Here is a 22,526-nt window from a genome sequence, read left to right on the forward strand (position 1 = left end):
TGGTGCGTCACTTGAGTGGGTTGAGTCATTGACGGGATCTTCCTGTCTGTTGATATCCCTCTAGTGGTGTGGGGCTGTGCTTTAGCAAAGTGGGTAGGGTTATATCCTGTTGGTTCTGTCCGGGGGTATCATCGGATGGGGCCACAGTGTCCCCTGACCCACCCCTGTTTCAGTCTCCAGTATATGTCCTGCAACAGTCTATGTGCCGGGGGGCTAGGGTCAGTCTGTTATATCTGGTGTAATTCTTCTGTCTTTTCTGGTGTCCTGTGTGAATTTAAGTATGCTCCCTCTAATTCAATTCAATTCAATTCAAGGGCTTTGTTGGCATGGGAAAATAAATAAACATAAATATGGGATGTATTTACAATGGTGTTTGTTCTTCACTGGTTGCCCTTTTCTTGTGGAAACAGGTCATAAATCTTGCTGCTGTGTTGACACACTGTAGTATTTCACCCAGTAGATAAGGGAGTTTAGCAAAATTGGGTTTGATTTCAATTTTTTTGTGGATCTGTGTAATCTGACGGAAATATGTGTCTCTATTATGGTCATACATTTGGCAGGAGGTTAGGAAGTTCAGCTCAGTTTCCACCTCATTTTGTGGGCAGTGTGCACATAGCCTGTCTTCTCTCGAGAGCCAGGTCTGCCTACGGCAGCCTTTCTCAACAGCAAGGCTATGCTCACTGAGCCTCTACATAGTCAAAGCTTTCCTTAAGTTTGGGTCAGTCACAGTGGTCAGGTATTCTGCCACTGCGTACTCTCTGTTTAGGGCCAAATAGCATTCTAGCTTGCTCTGTTTTTTTGTTAATTCTTTCCAATGTGTCAAGTAATTATCTTTTTGTTTTCTCATGATTTGGTTGGGTCTAATTGTGTTGCTGTCCTATGGCTCTGTGGGGTCTGTTTGTGTTTGTGAACAGAGCCCCAGGACCAGCTTGCTTAGGGGACTCTTCTCCAGGTTCATCTCTCTGTAGGTGATGGCTTCGTTATGGAAGGTTTGGGAATCGCTTCCTTTTAGGTCGTTGTAGAATTTAACGTCTCTCTCTCTCTCACCTGCTGTCTTGACCTCTGAATGCTCAGCTATAAAAAGTAAACTGACATTTACTCCTGTTGCACCCTCTACAACCCATGTGATTATTATTTGACCCCGCTGGTCAACTATGAACGTTTGAACATCTTGAAGAACAATCTGGACTTAAATGGCAATGTACTCTTATAATCTTCACCCGGCACAGCCAGAAGAGGGCTGGCCACCCCTCAGAGCCTGGTTCATCTTTAGGATTCTTCCTAGGTTCCTGCCTTTCTAGGGAGTTTTTCCTAGCCACCGTGCTTCCACATCTGTATTGCTTGCTGTTTGGAGTTTTAGGCTGGGTTTCTGTTTAGCACTTTGTGGCATCTGCTGATGTAAAAATGCCTTTAGAAATACATTTGATTGATTGAAGGTGGAGGATGCATCCGCTGTCTACGAAGCCCACGTGGCCCAAGCCAAAACACCTGCCCCAGTGGCTTGAACATTCAATATGGCATTTCATTTTGCAGTAATGACCGCAAACATGACAAGCATTGGACAATAAATAATGTATTTTAAGTGAATACATGATTGATTTTGTCTTGTCTAGATAAGGTTAAGCTGAAGTTTAGCTTAAAAGGTTGAAGAGTAGTAGGTGCCAGAATACGAATGTGTGTGTGTGTGTGTGTTTGCTTTAAATTGTGTGCATGGTGCCATAGCCCTTCTCTGCCAGCCCTGTGGTCCTGTATCCACTCCTCCAGTTCCTGGGACAGATGTAACCACCTCCAGCCTCCAGCACTATTCTCTATTACAGCAGATCTAATTAGCCGTCCGTATCAAAGGAGATGTCAGAGTGACGTTGCCGGCTGTTCTGTCAGACCAGCTTACAGAACCAGGGCCTGAACTTTTTCCCTGTCGCCGTGCTACATAGCTAGCTACAGCTCTATAGCGGGTGAACATCCAGCTTCATAGTGACATGGGTTGTGTCCCAAATGGGCCCTGGTAGTGCACTAAACAGGGAATAGGGTGCCATTTGGGACACCATGCACAATGCTGTATCTGGGAGGGCTAAAGGAGTGGTTTAGTCTACAGTTTCATTGTGTGTCCCAGCCAGGCCTAATCTCTGTTAACCCAGAAGTCAACTATTGAGTCATTTGTTCAGCTGAGACGACGAAAACCCTCCAAACTGAACTAATTGAACAGATTGAACAGTGAATGCTGTAATCTACAGGAAGAGGATGGATTAAGTTATTTTGGTCATATTTTGTGGTTGTTCTGCAGACTGGATAACACACTTGTATGACATACACACACGTCAAAAGATAAATGAACACATACACCACACACACGAATAAATGCGAGTGCACACACACACACACACACAAACACACATACTAGACACAGAGAAAAGGGGTGAAGGGAAGAGAGAATTACATCACACACATCTATGATTTATGTTCTCCACAGACACATAATGTAAGGAATGGAGGCACTGAGCTGTAAAGCTCCCTGAAGGCCATGATAATCACTTGGTAATGGGATGGTTCAGATGTAGGTAACTCAGCTTGACCCAGCCGCTAACCCAGGGCCCAATTTAAGCAAAGTCTGGAGAAAAAATATTACAACAAAACAAAACATATTTTGATTTATTGTGGCGTTAAGTTGCCTTTTGCTTTAACCAGTAAGCCCTTTTTATGAAAATATGAATTCAAAAATACATTCATGCTGGTAAAGAAGAATTATGTTTTGATTTAATTTAGTATCCCATTTTTAGCTTAGAAACCCTACTGTTTCTGCACAAAGTCATACTGCCGCATTGAATAATTCCAGACTGTTTGGCAAGATACACACATGCAGAAACAAATACACAGGCTATAGAAACGCAGTTACCAAGATTGATTGAAGAAAAACTCTGTGGTGTTGACAGATCTAAAGGTCTGGGGGTTGAAGCAATATGGCCGAATCGCACTGAACTGCTTCTCACCTCAATATCCACATTACTATTATATCAGCAATACAGTACAGTCCCAGCACAGGGTATGAAAAACATGAATTATAGAGACATATGATGGATCATTAATGGTGACGGATCGGTTGCTACAGCTGTTACCATAGTGACCTGATGTGGCAACGGGACTGGAGAGTGTCTCTGTCTATCTGTTGGTCTCTCTCTCCCTCTCTCTCTTTCTCTTTACCTCTCTTGCTCTGTCTCACTCTCTCTCTTTTGGTTCCTCTCACCCTCTACATCATTCTCCACCTGCATATCTGTCTCTCTCCTGAACATTACTCTCTTTGTCTCTGTAAATCTCCCCAGTTGTATATCACTCCACACCATCTCCCTTTCCTTCTCTCTTGTCTCCTTCTCTCAATCATTTTCTCTCTCCCTTTTTGTTTTGTGCCTGTCTGTCACTCCTTGAACTCCCTCTCTTGCATGTGCACCCCCTACCCTCTCTTATGCTCCTTCCCTTCTGTCCTGCTCCCCTCCATCCCGCTCTCTCCCCTCGCTCTCCTTTATCCCACTCTCTCTCTCTCCCTTTTTCTCTAATTTCCTCCTCTCTCTCCCTCCGTCTCTCTCTATGACAGATAGCTCAGTGTCTCTACACACCAGTACAAAACAAGCTCTGAGAAATGAGAGAGAGAAAGAAAGAAAAAAGAGAGGGAAAGAGAGGGATTTGACTTACATGAGCCTGTTAAAGTATAATAGATACCTCCCCACCCCCAGAGATCAAACCACATCAAAAGCCATCACCATTTAAAACACTGTAACACTGCTTTACTTGAGCATTTTACCTCTTTTACAATACAGACTTGGTGAAATAAACATGCTGTTATACTAGCCACTTGCCCAGCCTTGTGTAGCCCCGGGGGCAACCTGCTAAACATGGAGTCCAAGACAGAAACACCCAACAGCCTCAGACCTTCCTTGTCCAAACACCAAATCAACCACTGAGCAGGATCATAGAACCATAGCATCTTACAGCAGCCCCTTGCATTCAGCCTTCATACCAAAGAAGAGGGTCTTCAGAGTGGGGCAACAGAAGCGTTAAAGGCCCCTGGAGACTGGAGCTAGCATTGCCTGCATGTGAATGATGTAACGTGGCCTCCAGGCAAGACTTCATCCTGCATGTTACATAACTCTGAACTATTTGTCCCTCCTGGGATCTGGTCTCTGGGCTTGGTGAGGGGGTCCAGTGGATATGTGAAATCATTAGCTTATGATGTCCTGTCTACGGACATCTTCAATGGTTCTGTGCTGGTTTCTGTGGAGTGAAGATCAAAGATAAATATACACAGTGAACAGTGTTAATGAACTTTCAAATACATACAGTTGAAGTCGGAAGTTTACATACACTGAGCCAAATACATTTAAACTCAGTTTTTCACAATTCCTGACATTTAAACCTTGTAAAAGTTCCCTGTCTTAGGTCAGTTAGGATCACCACTTTATTTTAAGAATGTGAAATGTCAGAATAATAGTAGAAAGAATGATTTATTTCAGCTTTTATTTCTTTCATCACATTCCCAGTGGGTCAGAAGTTTACATACACTCAATTAGTATTTGGTAGCATTGCCTTTAAATTGTTTAACTTGGGTCAAACGTTCCGGGTAGCCTTCCACAAGCTTCCCACAATAAGTTTGGTGATTTTTGGCCCATTCCTCCTGACAGAGCTGGTGTAACTGAGGCAGGTTTGTAAGCCTCCTTGCTCGCACAAGCACCTAATAATCTCTCTTTCTCAACGACAGCACACAGACTAACAGATTCTTCACACATTTCCTCATTTATCCAAAGGCGCTCTCTTCTGTCCAATAAAATAACTGCATGACTGCAGAGAATTGAATCTGTGAGAGAACTGAACACTAAGATGTTCTTCTCCCCTCTGTTATTTCATGTGAAAACAACCTGCCGATTCATTCTAATGAATGTGATCTATTATGACCGGTCAATATGACCGTAATCAATATGACCATGGTCAGTGTCACTGTGCGTGTTCCCACAGCCCTCTCACGTCCACAAGTTGACATGGTACCCTGCACATCGACTCTGTACAGGTAGACCATGTTCTTTTTTACTCGTTATTGTTATTCCTCCTGTTTATTTCTCAATTTAAAAAAAGAAAGATATACAGTATATCTTTAACTGCAGTGTTGGAACAGGTAAGCTTTTTCACTGTTAGTCTACACCTCTTGTTTACAAAGCATGTGACAAATACATTTTGATTTGTTCTATTAGAATGGAAAATATCCCAAAACAAACCCTGTGAACCCTGTCAGCCTGACTCTTCCCTTCCTCTCCTCTCTCCTCTCTCTAGCACCGCTGTCTTCCCCTCTCTGACGTCATAGCAACTGCAGTCAAATAGAACATCGAGCCGAGCAGAACATCATACATCTCTCCATCTGTCTGGGGGCTAGTTATGGACAAAGGGGGATCGGAGAACGGAATGAGGAGGAGGAGGAGAGGTGTGTACTAAACTCAGGCTCTACAGACCACGTCATAGAGACGCTAGAATAATATTCCCTATAATCTGTCTTTAAACAGACTGGCTGCTACCAGGCTCTGTATAAGTTCCCCTGAGAAGAAGTAAAGTTATCAGTCACATTTCTATGTCTGACTCACCCCACCACTGCAGCAGAGGACCAAACATGAACCTGCAACAGGGCCAGCTAATAGATAGACCAACTTCATATAAACATGTCAGAGAAAGAGAGAGAGAGGGAGAGAAAGAGAGAGAGAGGGAGAGAGAGGGAGAGAGGGGGAGAGAGGATATATGGGGAAGAGGAAGAAGAGTGAGAGAAAGAAAGGTTGGACATAGAGAGGAAGAGAAGGAATGAAAAGGGAGAAGGGAGGGGAGGAATGGAGAAAGAAGGGAAGAGAGAGAGACGCCAGAGGGAGGGAGCGAGAGAGAGAGAAAGAGAGAAGGAGGGAGGTGCAGGTGGAGAGAAACGCTAAGTGATTAGCATTCCAAAGGGATTGGCTGCTGACTCAGGAGACTGTGCAACGCTGCTCTTTCACAGCCACACACACACAGGCACACATGCAGGCACACACATTCATATCCTTATCCATGCTCATGCCCATATACATTAACAATTACAATGTGTAAACAAACATGGACCTGCACATTTACAATCCTGCAAATCCTTTACAAATGACACTCTTCATCACTTTGTTTCATTTATTTACAAGTCTCCCTCCCACCCTCCCACACAGATAACCACTGCTAGATTCATACACACCTACATGAAAATCACACACACACACACACACACACACACACACACACACACACACACACACACACACACACACACACACACACACACACACACTCAATCCCTCACACATGCAGAAATGCACTCTCTCTCTCTCACACACACACACACAAATAACCAATGCTATATTCAGCTGGAGGTACAGAGATGAAATACGACCTCCCACTGTGCAGATTTTCCAGCCGTATCATTAAAACATATAGAAAGGTTGTGCCTGGAACTTCCATGACAGAATAAACTGCTGATAGGATCATTTGGCTTCAAAACCCCTCTTGAGGCCTTCCATTTCCTGACAGATATGTAAAACACCAAAAAAACATCCTGAAAATACAGATAGAAATGTAATGAATAGAGATTACATGATTCCTTACTCTACATATACGCTTTGAGAATATTTTCTCTAATGAAAAGTTCGACACAAGTTAAATAAATGATTATTATTATTTTCGAGAGGCAAGTCAACTTTCCATAAAGACCAGCAAGGGACCACTAGGGAACATTGAGAATGTCCTGAGGACATCCCCAACCTGGTCTTAGAGCATTTCGTATTATTTTGTATGTAAATCCGAGATGCTCCATTGAGTAAGATATGTTACGTTTAGTATGATATGTATTAATCTGTGGATGTCCTTCTCCCATTTTGCATGATATGTTGACGAATTACAATTCGTATTATATGTTATGAATTTGCAAAATGTACCAAATATTATGGCTTCGCAAAACATACAATATGTCACGAATTTGCGTGCTATGTATGATACACAGTGGCGACCCGTCATTCAGCCCCACTTTTTTAGTCTGTTATTTTGACATTAATACGTGTCACATATCAAAAAATTTAATAATAATTGAGTTAATAAAGCCCCATACAAACTTGGTCTCTTTTTTACTTTCTTGAAATAGGGAGCTCCACAATGCTGGTGTTTCAGCCTAGCTCAGTGCTTTCTGTGGAGGTGGGGCAGCCAGCAGAAAATACAGAGCATAGGGGTTGGTAATGTTCTCTAGTTGCGCCGTGATTGGCTCAGTATTCTGTCACCCACGGGGACACTACTTCACCGCCAAATCTAAGGGTAGAGCTTGAAAATGTAAGCCCCTTGGGTGCTGCCATAGAATTACATTAGAAGTGTCCATCCAATGAGGCTCAATGTCATTGGCCACAGATAAAATTATGTCAAATCACGTTATATCTACATTAGCTTTGATTGAACTGATCATGTCAACATCATACTTTCAAAATCTTAGCTAGCAAGCTAGCAGTCATCATCATGAATCAAGTCGACAATCTACTGGCAAATGCTTTCTAATCCTTGTCATATGAAGAGAAATAATGAAGAGAAAGTATAGATAAAATAATGAAGAGAAAGTATAGTCCAAGTATAGATAAAATAATGAAGAGAAAGTATAGTCCAATGGCTCATCGGCCATTGGACATAAACATTACACAATAAGTTGGAAATCGCAAATTCAACAATGAGTGGTTAGGAAGGAATTAGTGGTAAACTGCAAGCATTGCAAAGCAATTACTACCCTGCTATTCAGTGGAGTGGGTGTGTGGTTCCAAGTCTATGTTTAAGGGTCTCTTTTCCAAGTTTAAAAGGATAAACATTCAACATTGGCCATGCTGTCAATCCGGCATGACTTCTTCCACGCTCAAAACAACTGGAAACTTTGAACTGGGAAATCGGAGCTCAAGACAACTGGGAACTCAGAAAAAAACTAGCTCTGACTGGGAAAATACGTTTTGAGCGGTTATCCAACTCGGAATTGCAAGTTGGGAACTCGGGCCTCTTTCCAGAGCACCGATCTGAAGATCATTGACGTTATCATGATTCAACCTGTTTTTTTCCGAGTTCCCAGTTGTCTTGAAAGCACCATAAATTCAGAAAATGACCAACTTTGATGACAAAGTTTGATGACAAAATTTTCCAACAAAGGATCGCCTCGCCACCTTCCTATTCAAGTAAACACGGCACAACAAGGTGAGTCCAAAAATGTATTGTATATTGCTGCATAAATGATGTAATATACAAGGGAGATATGTATACTGTAGCTAAGAAAGTAATACTAAGTTTATGTTGTGTAGTAGCCCATGTAATAATGTCATAATTTGGTCCCTTTTCCCCCTCTTAATTTCCCCTGCAGCTCTGACTTGGTGGTGCACATGTAGCCTATAGCCTGTTTTAGAGAAGTATAATCATTGAATATTGTAAGAGCTTTCATTGTCTGCTTATATGCCCTCTTTATTTATCCTATGGTTCTGACTTCATATACAGGGAGTATACTGTAAGAACGGCCCATGTTCTGAATTCTGTCGCTGTACATTTTAAAGTGCTGAACGAATAGTTATACTGACTACGTCCATCCTAGCTCGCTCATTAATGTCTTAATCAAAATTACGGATTGCCTCTTATCTGCTCATCATCTTCTTATGCCATAGTTTGTACATCTCAAATTCCAGTAGAAACCACATTTGTTTAAGCAAGTCAGCCATATCAGCTATGTTTTTTTTTAAAGGCAGTAAATGAGGCTGAATGAAATGATTCGCTGCCAGACAAGGCTCCGCTGATAGCCAGGTGTAGCAGTAGTAAGATGTTGGGACTGCTGTTTGGACTCTGCTATTGGGGCAGCTTTATGTAGGACCTAACAGTTTGTGGGCACCATTTGTCACTGTTATAGTGCAATTAATGTATTGTTTAGTGTTGTGTAGTGGCTTTGCTGGCACGCATCTAAAGAAAATTGTTTTTGTTTGCCCCATCAAGATTTACAGTTGAAGTCGGAAGTTTACATACACCTTAGCCAAATACATTTAAACTCAGTTTTTCACAATTCCTGACATTTAATCCAAGTAAAAATTCCCTGTCTTAGGTCAGTTAGGATCACCACTTTATTTTAAGAATGTGAAATGTCAGAATAATAGTATCGAGAATGATTTCAGCTTCTATTTCTTTTATCACAGTCCCAGTGTGTCAGAATTTTACATACACTCAATTAGTATTTAGTAGCATTGCCTTTAAATTGTTTAACTTGAGTCAAATGTTTCGGGTAGCCTTCCACAAGCTTCCCACAATAAATTGGGTGAATTTTGGCCCATTACTCCTGACAGAGCTGGTGTAACTGAGTCAGGTTTGTAGGCCTCCATGCTCGCACACGCTTTTTCAGTTCTGCCCACAAATGTTCTATGAGATTGAGGTCAGGGCTTTGTGATGACCACTCCAATACCTTGACTTTGTTGTCCTTAAGCCATTTTGCCACAACTTTGTAAGTATACTTGGGGTCATTGTCCATTTGGAAGACTCATTTGCGACCAAGCTTTAACTTCCTGACTGATGTCTTGAAATGTTGCTTCAATATATCCACACAATTTTCCATCCACATGATGCCATCTATTTTGTGAAGTGCACCAGTCCCTCCAGCAGCAAAGCACCCCCACAACATGATGCTGCCACCCCCGTGCTTCACGGTTGGAATGGTGTTCTTCGGCTTGCAAGCCGCCCCCTTTATGCTCCAAACATAACAATGGTAATTTTGGCCAAACAGTTCTATTTTTGTTTCATCAGACCAGAGGACATTTCTCCAAAAAGTGTGATCTTTGTCCCCATGTGCAGTTGCAAACCGTAATCTGGCTTTTTTTATGGCGGTTTTGGAGCAGTGGTATCTTCCTTACTGAGCGGCCTTTCAGGTTATGTCGATATAGGACTCGTTTTACTGTGAATATAGATACTTTGTACCTGTTTCGTCCAGCATCTTCACAAGGTCCTTTGCTGTTGTTCTGGGATGGATTTGCACTTTTCACACCAAAGTACATTCATCTCTAGGCAACAGACCGTGTCTCCTTCCTGAGCGGTATGACCGCTGTGTGGTCCCATGGTGTTTATACTTGCATACTATTGTTTGTACAGATGAACGTGGTACCTTCAGGTGGATGAACCAGACTTGTGGAGGTCTACAATTATTTTTCTGAGATCTTGGCTGATTTCTTTTGATTTTCCCATGATGTCAAGCCAAGAGGCAATGAGTTTGAAGGTAGGCCTTGAAATACATCCACAGGTACACCTCCAATTGACTCAAATGATGTCAATTAGCCTATCAAAAGCTTCTAAAGCCATGACATCATTTTCTGGAATTTTCCAAGCTGTTTAAAGGCACAGTCAACTTAGTGTATGTAAACTTCTGACCCAATGGAATTGTGATACAGTGAAGTGAAATAATCTGTCTGTAAACAATTGTTGGAAGAATTACTTGTGTCATGCACAAAGTAGATGTCCTAACCGACTTGCCAAAACTATAGTTTGTTAATTAACAAGAAATTTGTGGTGGTTAAAAAACGAGTATTAATGACACCAAACCAAGTGTTTGTAATCTTCCGACTTCAACTGTACATGCTAAAATTGACACTGATAATACAGTATGTTATGAATTCTAGCTACGTGGCTAACGTTAGCTAGGCTATGGGTTAGGATTAGGGGATAAGGTAAGTGTTAAGTTAGGAGTTAGGTGAAAGGGTTAAGGTTATCTATAAGGGTTAAGGTTAGGATTAGGGGACGGGTTAGCTAACATGCTAAGTAGTTGCAACAATGCAAAAAAGTAGGAAGTAGGTGTAAATGTACTAATTAGCTAAAATGCTAAAGTTGTCCATGGTGAGATTTGAACTCACAACCATTGGGTTGCTAGACATTTGAGACTTTTGCTTTGCCTTAAGTAACCATCTGTCTTATGTAACCATACCAACATAACATATTATCAGTGCTGTAAAGCACTTAAGTACTACTTAAGTAGTTTTTGTGTGTATCTGTACTTTACTATTTATATTTTTGACAACTTTTACTTTTACTCCACTACATTCCTAAAGAAAATAATGTACTTTTTACTCCTTACATTTTCCCCTGACACCCAAAAGTACTCGTTACATTTTGAATACTTAGCAGGACAGGAAAATTGTCTAATTCACACATTTATCAAGAGAACATCCCTGGTCATCTCTATTGCATCTGATCTGGCAGACTCACTAAACACAAATGCTTCGTTTGTAAATTATGTCTGAGTGTTTAACTGTGCCCCTGGCTATCCGTAAATTAAAACAACTAGAACATCATGTCGTCCGGTTTGCTTATCATAAGGAATTGTAAATTACTTATACTTTTCATACTTAAGTACATTTAAAACCAAATAATTTTTGACTTTTGCTCCAGGGGTATTTTTACTACGTGACTTTTACTTTTTTATTGAGTCATTTTCTTTTAAGGTATCTTTACTCTAAGTATGACAATTGGGTACTTTTTCCACCACTGCATATTATACTAATTTTTATATCTTGCATGTTGCGTCTAGTCTATGAGACCAGGCTGACGTCCCCGGTCCCAAGGTCTATTCTACACGATATTTACATCTGAAGGAGGGCTTGTTCGCCTCCAGGCTCACCTTGCTCAGCTCTAATACCTGCCTCCCCATTTTGAAGTTCCATTCTGAGGCTGTCCGTTACCGTGATGAACCAGAGAGTTACGTGTTTGAGGGCAGACTGCCAGATCTGGCATTGACATGCAGGGGGCCAAATATAGGCAAAGGGCGACACCGTGTGGTGATGAAGATAAGTGCATTATTGAAATATGTTATAAATCCAGCTCTAGCCACAGGTTTATTTTTATTTTATTTATTTTCATGTAACCTTTATTTAACTAGGCAAGTCAGTTAAGAACAACTTCGTAGTTACAATGACGTTCTCCCAGAAGACAAAAGTCTGCAGGAACGGGGTTGTGATTAAAAATAAAACATAAAATATAGGACAAAACACACATCAAGACAAGAAAGACACCACAACTCTACATAAAGAGAAACCTAAGACAACAACATAGCATGGCAGCAACACAACATGGCAGCAGCACAACATGGTAGCACAAAACATGGAACAAACATTGTTGGGCACAGACAACAGCACAAAGGGCAAGGTAGAGACAACAATACATCACGCGAAGCAGCCACAACTGTAGGTAAGCGTGTCCATGATTGAGTCTTTGAATGAAGAGATTGAGATTAAACTGTCCAGTTTGAGTGTTTTTTTCCAGCTCGTTCCAGTCTCTAGCTGCAGAAAACAAAAGAGGAGCGACCCAGGGATGAGTGTGCTTTGGGGACCATTAACAGAATGTGACTGGCAGAACGAGTGTTGTATGTGGAGGATTAGAGCTTCAGTAGATATCTCAGATGGAGGGAGTGAGGCCTAAGAGGGTTTTATAAATAAGCATCAACCAGTGGGTCTTGCGACGAGTATACAGAGATGAAAAGTTTCCATAGAAGCAGTTTACACTTCTCCTAAATCTCAAGCAAATCAAATCTAATTTGATTGGTCGAATACACATATTTAGCTGATTTTATTGCGCGTGTAACGAAATGCTTGTGTTCCTAGCTCCAACAGTGCCGTAATATCTAACAATACACACAAATCTAAAAAAGCAATAAAATGGAATTAAGAAATATAGAAATATTACGACGAGCAATGTCAGAGTCCGGAGTATGTATGTATATATATACTGCTCCAAAAAATAAAGGGAACACTTAAACAACACAATGTAACTCCAAGTCAATCACACTTCTGTGAAATCAAACTGTCCACTTAGGAAGCAACACTGATTGATAATAAATTTCACATGCTGTTGTGCAAATGGAACTGACAACAGGTGGAAATTATAGGCAATTAGCAAGACACCCCCAATAAAGGAGTGGTTCTGCAGGTGGGGACCACAGACCACTTCTCAGTTCCTATGCTTCCTGGCTGATGTTTTGGTCACTTTTGAATGCTGGCGGTGCTTTCACTCTAGTGGTAGCATGAGACGGAGTCTACAACCCACACAAGTGGCTCAGGTAGTGCAGCTCATCCAGGATGGCACATCAATGCGAGCTGTGGCAAGAAGGTTTGCTGTGTCTGTCAGCGTAGTGTCCAGAGCATGGAGGCGCTACCAGGAGACAGGCCAGTACATCAGGAGACGTGGAGGAGGCCGTAGGAGGGCAACAACCCAGCAGCAGGACCGCTACCTCCGCCTTTGTGCAAGGAGGAGCAGGAGGAGCACTGTCAGAGTCCTGCAAAATGACCTCCAGCAGGCCACAAATGTGCATGTGTCTGCTCAAACGGTCAGAAACAGACTCCATGAGGGTGGTATGAGGGCCCGACGTCCACAGGTGGGGGTTGTGCTTACAGCCCAACACCGTGCAGGACGTTTGGCATTTGCCAGAGAACACCAAGATTGGCAAATTCGCCACTGGCGCCCTGTGCTCTTCACAGATGAAAGCAGGTTCACACTGAGCACATGTGACAGACGTGACAGAGTCTGGAGACGCTGTGGAGAACGTTCTGCTGCCTGCAACATCCTCCAGCATGACCGGTTTGGCGGTGGGTCAGTCATGGTGTGGGATGGCATTTCTTTGGGGGGGCCGCACAGCCCTCCATGTGCTCGCCAGAGGTAGCCTGACTGCCATTAGGTACCGAGATGAGATCCTCAGACCCCTTGTGAGACCATATGCTGGTGCGGTTGGCCCTGGGTTCCTCCTAATGCAAGACAATGCTAGACCTCATGTGGCTGGAGTGTGTCAGCAGTTCCTGCAAGAGGAAGGCATTGATGCTATGGACTGGCCGCCCGTTCCCCAGACATGAATCCAATTGAGCACATCTGGGACATCATGTCTCGCTCCATCCACCAACGCCACGTTGCACCACAGACTGTCCAGGAGTTGGCGGATGCTTTAGTCCAGGTCTGGGAGGAGATCCCTCAGGAGACCATCCGCCACCTCATCAGGAGCATGCCCAGGCGTTGTAGGGAGGTCATACAGACGTGGAGGCCACACACACTACTGAGCCTCATTTTGACTTGTTTTAAGGACATTACATCAAAGTTGGATCAGCCTGTAGTGTGGTTTTCCACTTTAATTTTGAGTGTGACTCCAAATCCAGACCTCCATGGGTTGATAAATTGGATTTCCATTGATAATTTTTGTGTGATTTTGTTGTCAGCACATTCAACTATGTAAAGAAAAAAGTATTTAAGAAGATTATTTCTTTCATTCAGATCTAGGATGTGTTGTTTAAGTGTTCCCTTTATTTTTTTGAGCAGTATATATATATATGGATAGAATACGTAGTATATCTGAAGAATACGTAGGACAGAATAGTATATGTACAGCAATAGTTAAATTAGGATAGGCCTTGAGTAGAATACAGTATATACATATGAAGTGGGTAAAACAGTATGTAAACCTTATTAAAGTGACTAGTGTTCCATTAAAGTGATCAGTGTTCTATGTCTGTGCACAAGGTAAGTACACACACACTCCCTCTCTCTTCCCACTCTTGTGCTCCCATTGTTTATTCTATGTCAAGGGCCAGGCCCTCTGTCTGACCACAGCTGCGAATTCCACAAACAATAGATGAATAGGAGAGTGCTTGAGGGAGAAATACGGGGGAGTGGTGGAGCTGGAGAAAAGGAAAGAGGGAGGAGTATATATATCTGAACAACCTTATCAATCAGCCATTATCTATCATCCATCCAATAGTTAGCTAATCACTCACTGGTAATGGTCTGTATTTGCCATTGCAAGGTCGGTGGATTGATATCTGACAGGCAAAGAGCAATCCGCTAATGCGTCTGTTTACATTGAGCAGATGTCAGAGCATGTCTGAACAGGAAATTCAATGCCTATTCTTTCGATACTCACTTTATTTCTCTCAAATACCGATATTCCACATCTTTAAATGTATTCATATTTGTTCTTGGACTGAATCACTTTCAAAGTAGACATTATATAATTTAAATAAAACAATTGATACATATTCATTCATTTCAAACCACACTCCACGTCATTAATCGAGTCCAATGCGGAAGGATATGAAGACAGATTACGCTACGTACTGTAGTTCTGGGATCTGGGACTACTTTTCACATTGGAAAACACTGGAGAAGCGCAATGATACCAAAGAGAAACGCACCGCAAACAGGTGCATGACGCAAAACGGAGAACCCTAGTAGTAGCAGATTTGGCTATTTTTACAACTAAGAAACGCCGTCGGAAAACACTGGACAGTTTTTGTAATTGTACAGAATGACAATAAGGTAAGACACTAGCTATTGTAATGTAGTCACTGACACTGCACTTGTTGTAGTCAGATCCATATTTAACATATGGATAGCTACCTAGCTAGCTATTAGTTCGCCAGTTAAAGTAACGTTAACATTTGCGTTGTTATCAAGCAAGCTAGAACTGTAACTTACTAGCCAGGCTTCATGCATGCTCATTGAATCTATCTATCACGATTGGCAATGTAGCTAGCTAGCTAGCATGTTCTGAACAGTATATTAGTAAACTGAAATGTACCTTGTTAGGTAGCCAATACAATCACGAATCAAAGAATATGTTCATGTCAAGTGATGACGAACGATAAAGGTTTCCATCCATCCAAGTCGTGACATATGGTTGGACTGTTGGCATCAATATAACGTTAATGTGTTGCTACTACAATGGAATATGTTATTTATAACCGAAACATGTAAGTTAACTAACGTTAGTATGGGGAGTTCGTTGATGAGGATTTGTGATCGGTACCATGGATGATGGTGCTTACTACGTTTTTCCACACATGCGTAGTGTACACTTGTACACCTTTTGTAGACCCGCGGATATTTTATTTTGTATTATGTTTAGGAACTCAGTTGGTCTCAACTTACTGAGTTAGAATAGTAGAAACACAAGGTGCAATTTCGAAATGTGGTTGTGCATCAGTAGTTTTCTCTTATGGCTGTCACAGATGGTCACTCAATTAGCCCATGTCAGCAAAACATTTTTAGATTGGTAAATTAGTCTACCCAGCTATCTAAACTTGTGGCAATCACGGTCAAATGAATGACCGGGGACCCTTATTCAGATACCACTCAGATATCATATTAACTGCAAACATTTCTCTGCATCCTATGGCAACATGTGTAGAATTGCAGGAAATTAAAAACTGCTAGTGCTTAGTCGACTCCAAAGGTGGAAACTATTTGCCATAGTCTACTTCGAAAACACAAACTTTTGCATCTTTCACAGCAAAGAAAGAGCCAGCTAGCAAGGGAGAGAGTGATGGGCGGGAGCACAGCCAGACATAGGTAGGTGTGTCGGTCCCTAGGCTGACAGTCAGAACCGTGCAACAGTAATCAGAAGATGTAGGCTATCGCAATGCTGTATTTTGCCATTTCTTGTCATGCAATGTCTCGCGCAAATCCATTAAAGTAGGGACTATCAGTGAGTAGGCTGAACTATTCTACACTCAACATACCGAAGACCAAACACACACTAGCATTTTTCATAGCGAAGAGAAAGAGTAACAGGCAAGCCAGCAAGGGAAAGAGAGGATCGGGGCAGACAGTCAGAACCATGTGCATAGGTTATATTTTGGTAATCTGTATCTAGCAATGTCTTGTCTATTAATGCCTCGTAAATTCATCAAACGTATATTCAAGTGAAACTGAAACTATTCCCCAGGTCGTTGCTGAAAATGAGAATGTGTTCTCAGTCAACTTACCTGGTAAAATAAAGGTAAAATAAATAAAAACAAGTATAGGGTGAGTATTGTTAAGTGGGACACCAGGGAGACTTAAGCTTTGTAATGGTTATCCTATAAATGTGTACAATAACAGTCAATGCCTGTGTGTTATTGAGAAAGTATGTGACTGATACAAAAATTGGTTCATTGGGCATCATTGTGGGCGTGGCATCTCGTGTAATGACACGTCTCTAGAGGCATAATGGTAAGTCAAATGACATAGGGTTTCTGAGGTAATTGATGTTAAGGTTCTATTGTTTTTTATTTTTTTCACTGAGAATGGATATTTATTACATATTTTGTAATGGGATGTACATCTAAGTGACTGTGCGCAGCCTTGATGGGCCCCATGGTGGACCCCACCTTTTTAGAATAGTGACATTATGACAGTGTCCCTATCACCTACTGTCAAACTGGGACACTCCTCTAGGCCATGTTAATGCAGACCAAATATTTCGGTGGATTATGAAATGCATGTTCTAAATATGACCAAATGTTTAATTTAATTTTCCTAAAATCTGCTAACTTGCTAGCCTTATCAGCGTAGATTGCGCCTTGTCATTCCATGGGGTCCATCAAGGCTGAACACAGCAGAAATATCACAGAAATATTCTTGTTCTTACACATCACCTAGTCCTTTTATAGGCTAAGTTGATGAGCAAAGGGGCAGCATCATGCTCATGTCAGTCCTCAAGAATGCAAATGCAGTCTTCCTAGTAGGACTCAGCAATAATGAGGTGGTGTGTACGTGTGTGCATCCGTTTCAGCGTATTTTGGAGTCGCGCAAGAGCCGACTCCCACCACAGGAGTCGCGCAAGAGCCGACTCCCACCACAGGAGTCGCGCAAGAGCCGACTCCCACCACAGGAGTCGCGCACCACTACTAGTCCTTAGGGATTTAACCGAAATGTCGGTTGTTTTCTCGTTTTTAAACAACTAGCTAATTATTTGAAATTCATTTTTTTTCTGTCAATGCACTGCAGTTTCTGTAGAGAAATCGGATCATGTCTGAAATGTACGATGTTTTAGTTGCCAACTGGCCAATGTTCTACATAGTTTAGTGCAGAAAATGTGATAATTAACTACATTGACCTGTAATCCATTGCGCGGCTACATGTCCGTTCTGTTTCTTTTATGCCTGCTACGTAAGCTACAGATGAATGCATGATCAAGAGGGGATACACGGAGAGCAGTTGCTTCGAGGTATTGGTATTCAGCAATCATAAGTCTGCCTTATTTACTCTGAATAACTACTAAATAGGGATTTTTGTCAGACAGCGTAGGCAGCAGTTCTATAGAGATGATGACTTGGAATGAAATGATAGTAATCAAATAAAACAAATGTAATGTACACAACTGAAGTAATATTAAAGCAATGTGAATAAGTGATGGTTAATAAGTAATAAGCAGTCATGATCAGTCACTACCATCGTGGGACTTTTAGAAATAGTTTTATTCTGTTACAGCATTCAACCCGCATAATGCGTAGTGCGCTGATTTTTTTTTTTAAATCCCCCCGTGGCAAAATGAATAGAATTGCATGAAATTTGTAATACAACCAAAAATATGCTTTCACTGTGGATGGGGAGGGCCCAAGACAATTTCACATAGGGCCCCAAAAGGCTAGGGTATGCAGACCCCTGAGCCATGAACAAAGTTGCCCATCCCTCGGTCAGGTGTGTGTGTGTAATTTTCATCCTTATTAGATGTTTAAAGTGGTGTGCATTATTTTACTGACACTGTTAAGTATTGATTTTGGTTGTCATGTATGGCTCTGTTTTGTTATTGGCGTCTGGTCTGAGTGCCTAGGATGGTTGTATTAAGCCTATACAATGCAGCAACAAAAAAATAACAAGTCTTAGACTTCTGTATGTTGCTCCAGTGTGTTGGAAACATCTGTACGTCTCAATACTGAAATGAATGGTACCGTCTTACTGGCTCCACCACACACTCTGTCTTTAACACCTGTTGGTTAAAGACCACAGTGTGACTGATTCTGTTGCATACTGTGTTCGTTTGGATCAGAGGCAGAGCCTGTTTCCTCAGTAGGGAGTGATGTGATGACATTTAAGTTCCCTCTAAGTTCCTTGGAAGGCTGTGGATTTATGGAGCTTTACCCAGAATAGTATTTGGGATTTCAGAGAAAGTGCCATTTCTCCTTACTGTGTCACACATGTCTGTGTGTTGGAATAGGTGTAGGAACCTGTGATGGGGCGTGTGTGCGGTACGGCGCCAGCATGCCTAAGAGAATGGGGCCTGCTGTTGATCATAGTGGTGCTCGTGTGTGTGTGTGTGTGTGTGTGTCCAATGATTTAGCCTGCTGTGACTCACCATTTGCTGACGTGGCTGGCTGGCTCTGAGGGGACCTGCTGAAGGGAGAGCCAGGGAGTAAGGGGATGGATTAAGGATTTTGAGCAGAGAACAGGTCACACACACCAGAGTCTGCATCAGGAGAGAGGGAGAGGGCCCATCATAGCACTTCCTTTAAGAGCATTGGGCCAGTAACTGAAAGGCAGCTGGTTCGAATCCCAGAGCCGACTAGGTGGAAAAAAATCTCTCTGTACCCTTGAGCTTGGCACTTAACCTTAATTGCTCCTGTAAGTTGCTCTGGATAAGAGCATCTGATAAATGACGTGAATGTCAAATTTAGCTGCTATTTTAATAATAATACATTCAAAAATAATGTTTTGTATAGCACCTTTCAGTACAAGCAACAGTGCTTCACATCATAAAACAACTTCACATCATAAAACATCACATCATAAAACAACATCACATCATAAAACATCACATCATAAAACAACATAAAATATAAGTACTAACAAAGAGCGGAGGAAGGGGAAAGAAACAAGGTGGATAATTAAAATCACACATTAAACACATCATTATAAAAATGTGTCTTCAGCAGGGATTTAAAGAGGCACTGAATCTGCAAGCCAGATCTCCTGCTCTGGTGACTGAGGGCTCACACACACAGGGCACTCCCAGCCCACACAGCAGGATCTTCATTGTGTAAAGTGTAGGTAAACACAGGATAGCCTCGCCTTAAAATCTGTCCAGCCATCTCTCTTTATCTTGCTTTCTTCCAGAATTGTCTTTAAGAATGTAGAAAAGGGATAAATTTGTGCTATAAATGTGTAATACCAATCCAACAAATGACTGTGTAGGCTACTTGTTGCCCTGTACCCCCGAAACAGGAAACACACAAGGACTAGTCTAGGACTGCTCTGGCTATCCTCCAAACCACCAATTGATTTCTCAAGTCCCAAATATCCTCTTCATATGCTGATACTCCCTGTCTGGATGAATGACTGCTTTGTTGCCATGGTGGTTGGCCTGATATGCTTGGCTGGCTGGCTATAGCTATTATGCTAATGTAGTCTATGTTTATGAGGAGGTGGTAGTGGGGCTGTTAACTGTGAATGAATGGTCTCTAGGAAGTTGTCTCAGAAGAGCGAGCCTCCTGCTGTTTAATGTTTTCAAGGTGTCGTGTTGTTGTCACAACGTTTGTTTTCCGACAGTGTCTGTTTCCATGAAGCTGCCGTCGGTTACCATGGTATACTTGCCGGGAGTGATTGTCACAGTTCAGCAAGCTAAACAGGTTTGTAAAAGGTCTCCTGGTGTCGTAAAATGTGTCTGGTTAACTTAAAGGTGTGTGTGTGCGAGCGTGTGTGCTTTTTTATTTTTCTCTGTGACCTGTCCCCACATCACTTCCGGTCAACAAGTCTCTGACTGTCGCTGATTACAACTTCAATAGGCTAAGTACTGTTAGTTACCATGAACACTGTGTTACTAGGGCCCAGGGGTGCTGTAATGTGTTTTTGTCATAGTGATTAGAGAACATGACTTGTTGGCTCAGAGGAATGGCAAACAAACATCATCTATGCTACACAGCTCATAAGAATTGAGTGAGTTTTCCTTCCAACCCAAGATTAAAAGTCGACACTGTCTCCGGGGGAAACGGTCTCCATGGGTAACCAACTAGGTGTTCTTTTGGCCTGTGATGAGGTAACTGCGTTTGTCTGTAAGCTCTATCTTGACTCGCTGTGATATGAGTCTGGGTATGAACTGAGTTGTGTGTTATCGAGTGGGGATTTTCTACTGACTGTCATGGCTGCAGAAGGGTCACTCACTCATATGATTTTAGGTTTCGTTATTCATTCACCAGATAGGCTAACGCCTGTTGATTTGTCCTTGCAAACGCACACAGAAATATACACAAGCATGGGTCATTCTCACACAACTGAAATTTGACCCAAAAAATGATTATTTTTCATGACATTTCCTCTTGGATCACTGAGATATTATTAGGATAAATTTTTTGATCAGATATGCATTTTACCACAATTTCCACAACTACCAATGCAAAAATGTTCATTATTGCAACAGTTTTCAAAGTCCCAAAAAGTTGTAAGCAAATCAATTGTTTTATATTTTGTAACATTGCTCCCCTAATGACAAGGCCTGAGTTAAACATCACAATGAAAATAAAAATATTACAAATGTAACTTTTTTGTAATTTCTCATTACAGTAACACAACATTTTTTTAAAAGGTTTTTGTCATCACTTATGTATACAGTATGTGTTACGAGTTGTATTTATGCACATATATCTGGATGGAGATTAAGACAAAATTGCTTAAAGTATACGTTTTATTTTTCCTAATCTCCTCAATATCGGTGCATTATGGTAATGATGCGCAGGTTACGGAGATGAGACTACATGTTTCGGTAATGAGTAGTGAATAGTTTAACTGTATTGATTTCTATCAGATATTCTGTAACTCAACAAATCATCAGTGTTATTTGTTAATCCCAAATTACTTGTATAATACTAAAATCACTGATCGTAATGCAATTTACTAAAATACCCTTTATTTCAGAGTAAGTATAAGTACTGTAATTGTATGCATGTATTTTCAAAAGCGGACTTAAAAGTAACAAAGTGACGTTACAGGTAGAGGTCGACCGATTAATCGGAATGGCCGATTTAATTAGGGCCGATTTCGAGTTTTCATAACAATCGGAAATCGGTATTTTTGGACACTGATTTGGCAGATTTAATTTTTATATATTTTTTTAACACCTTTTATTTAACTAGGCAAGTCACTTAAGAACACATTCTTATTTTCAATGACGGCCTAGGAACGGTGGGTTAACTGCCTTGTTCAGGGGCAGAATTACAGATTTTTACCTTGTCAGCTCAGGGATTCAATCTTGCAAACTTATGGTTAACTGGTCCAACGCTCTAACCACCTGCTTTACATTGCACTCCACGAGGAGCCTGCCTGTTACACGAATGCAGTAAGAAGCCAAGGTAAGTTGCTAGCTAGCATTAAACTTATCTTATAAAAAAACAATCAATCAATCTTAATCACTAGTTACACATGGTTGATGATATTACTAGTTTATCTAGCCTGTCCTGCGTTGCATATAATTGCTTAGGTACACGTTGCTCCTTTCTTAAAATCAATACACAAGTATATATTTTTAAACCTGCAAATTTAGTTAATATTGCCTGCTAACATGAATTTCTTAACTAGGGAAAATGTGTCACTTCTCTTGCAACAGAGTCGGGGTATATGCAGCAGTTTGGGCCGCCACTTTAGTATTGCCAGTGTAACAGTATAGCTTCCGTCCCTCTCCTTGCTCCTACCTGGGCTCGAACCAGGAACACATCGACAACAGCCAC

General features: G+C 41.5%; 1 protein-coding gene across 6 annotated transcripts in view; it reads left to right on the top strand.

Moving 5' to 3' along the window:
• The first annotated feature begins 15,231 nt into the window (after positions 1-15,231).
• Positions 15,232-22,526, top strand: part of LOC115171625 (small G protein signaling modulator 3) — a 34,625-nt gene continuing 27,330 nt past the window's right edge. For 3 of the 6 annotated variants that reach the window (XM_029728603.1, XM_029728607.1, XM_029728609.1), the window contains exon 1: positions 15,232-15,366. The gene's annotated coding sequence lies outside the window, so the exon portion shown is untranslated. Of the gene's footprint in view, positions 15,367-19,836; positions 19,854-20,355; positions 20,436-22,526 lie in introns of those variants that run through there. The other 3 variants (XM_029728604.1, XM_029728605.1, XM_029728608.1) reach the window with 3 other exon arrangements.

The sequence above is a fragment of the Salmo trutta genome, chromosome 32 (assembly GCF_901001165.1).
Source record: "Salmo trutta chromosome 32, fSalTru1.1, whole genome shotgun sequence".
NCBI classification, from domain to species: Eukaryota; Metazoa; Chordata; class Actinopteri; order Salmoniformes; family Salmonidae; genus Salmo; species Salmo trutta.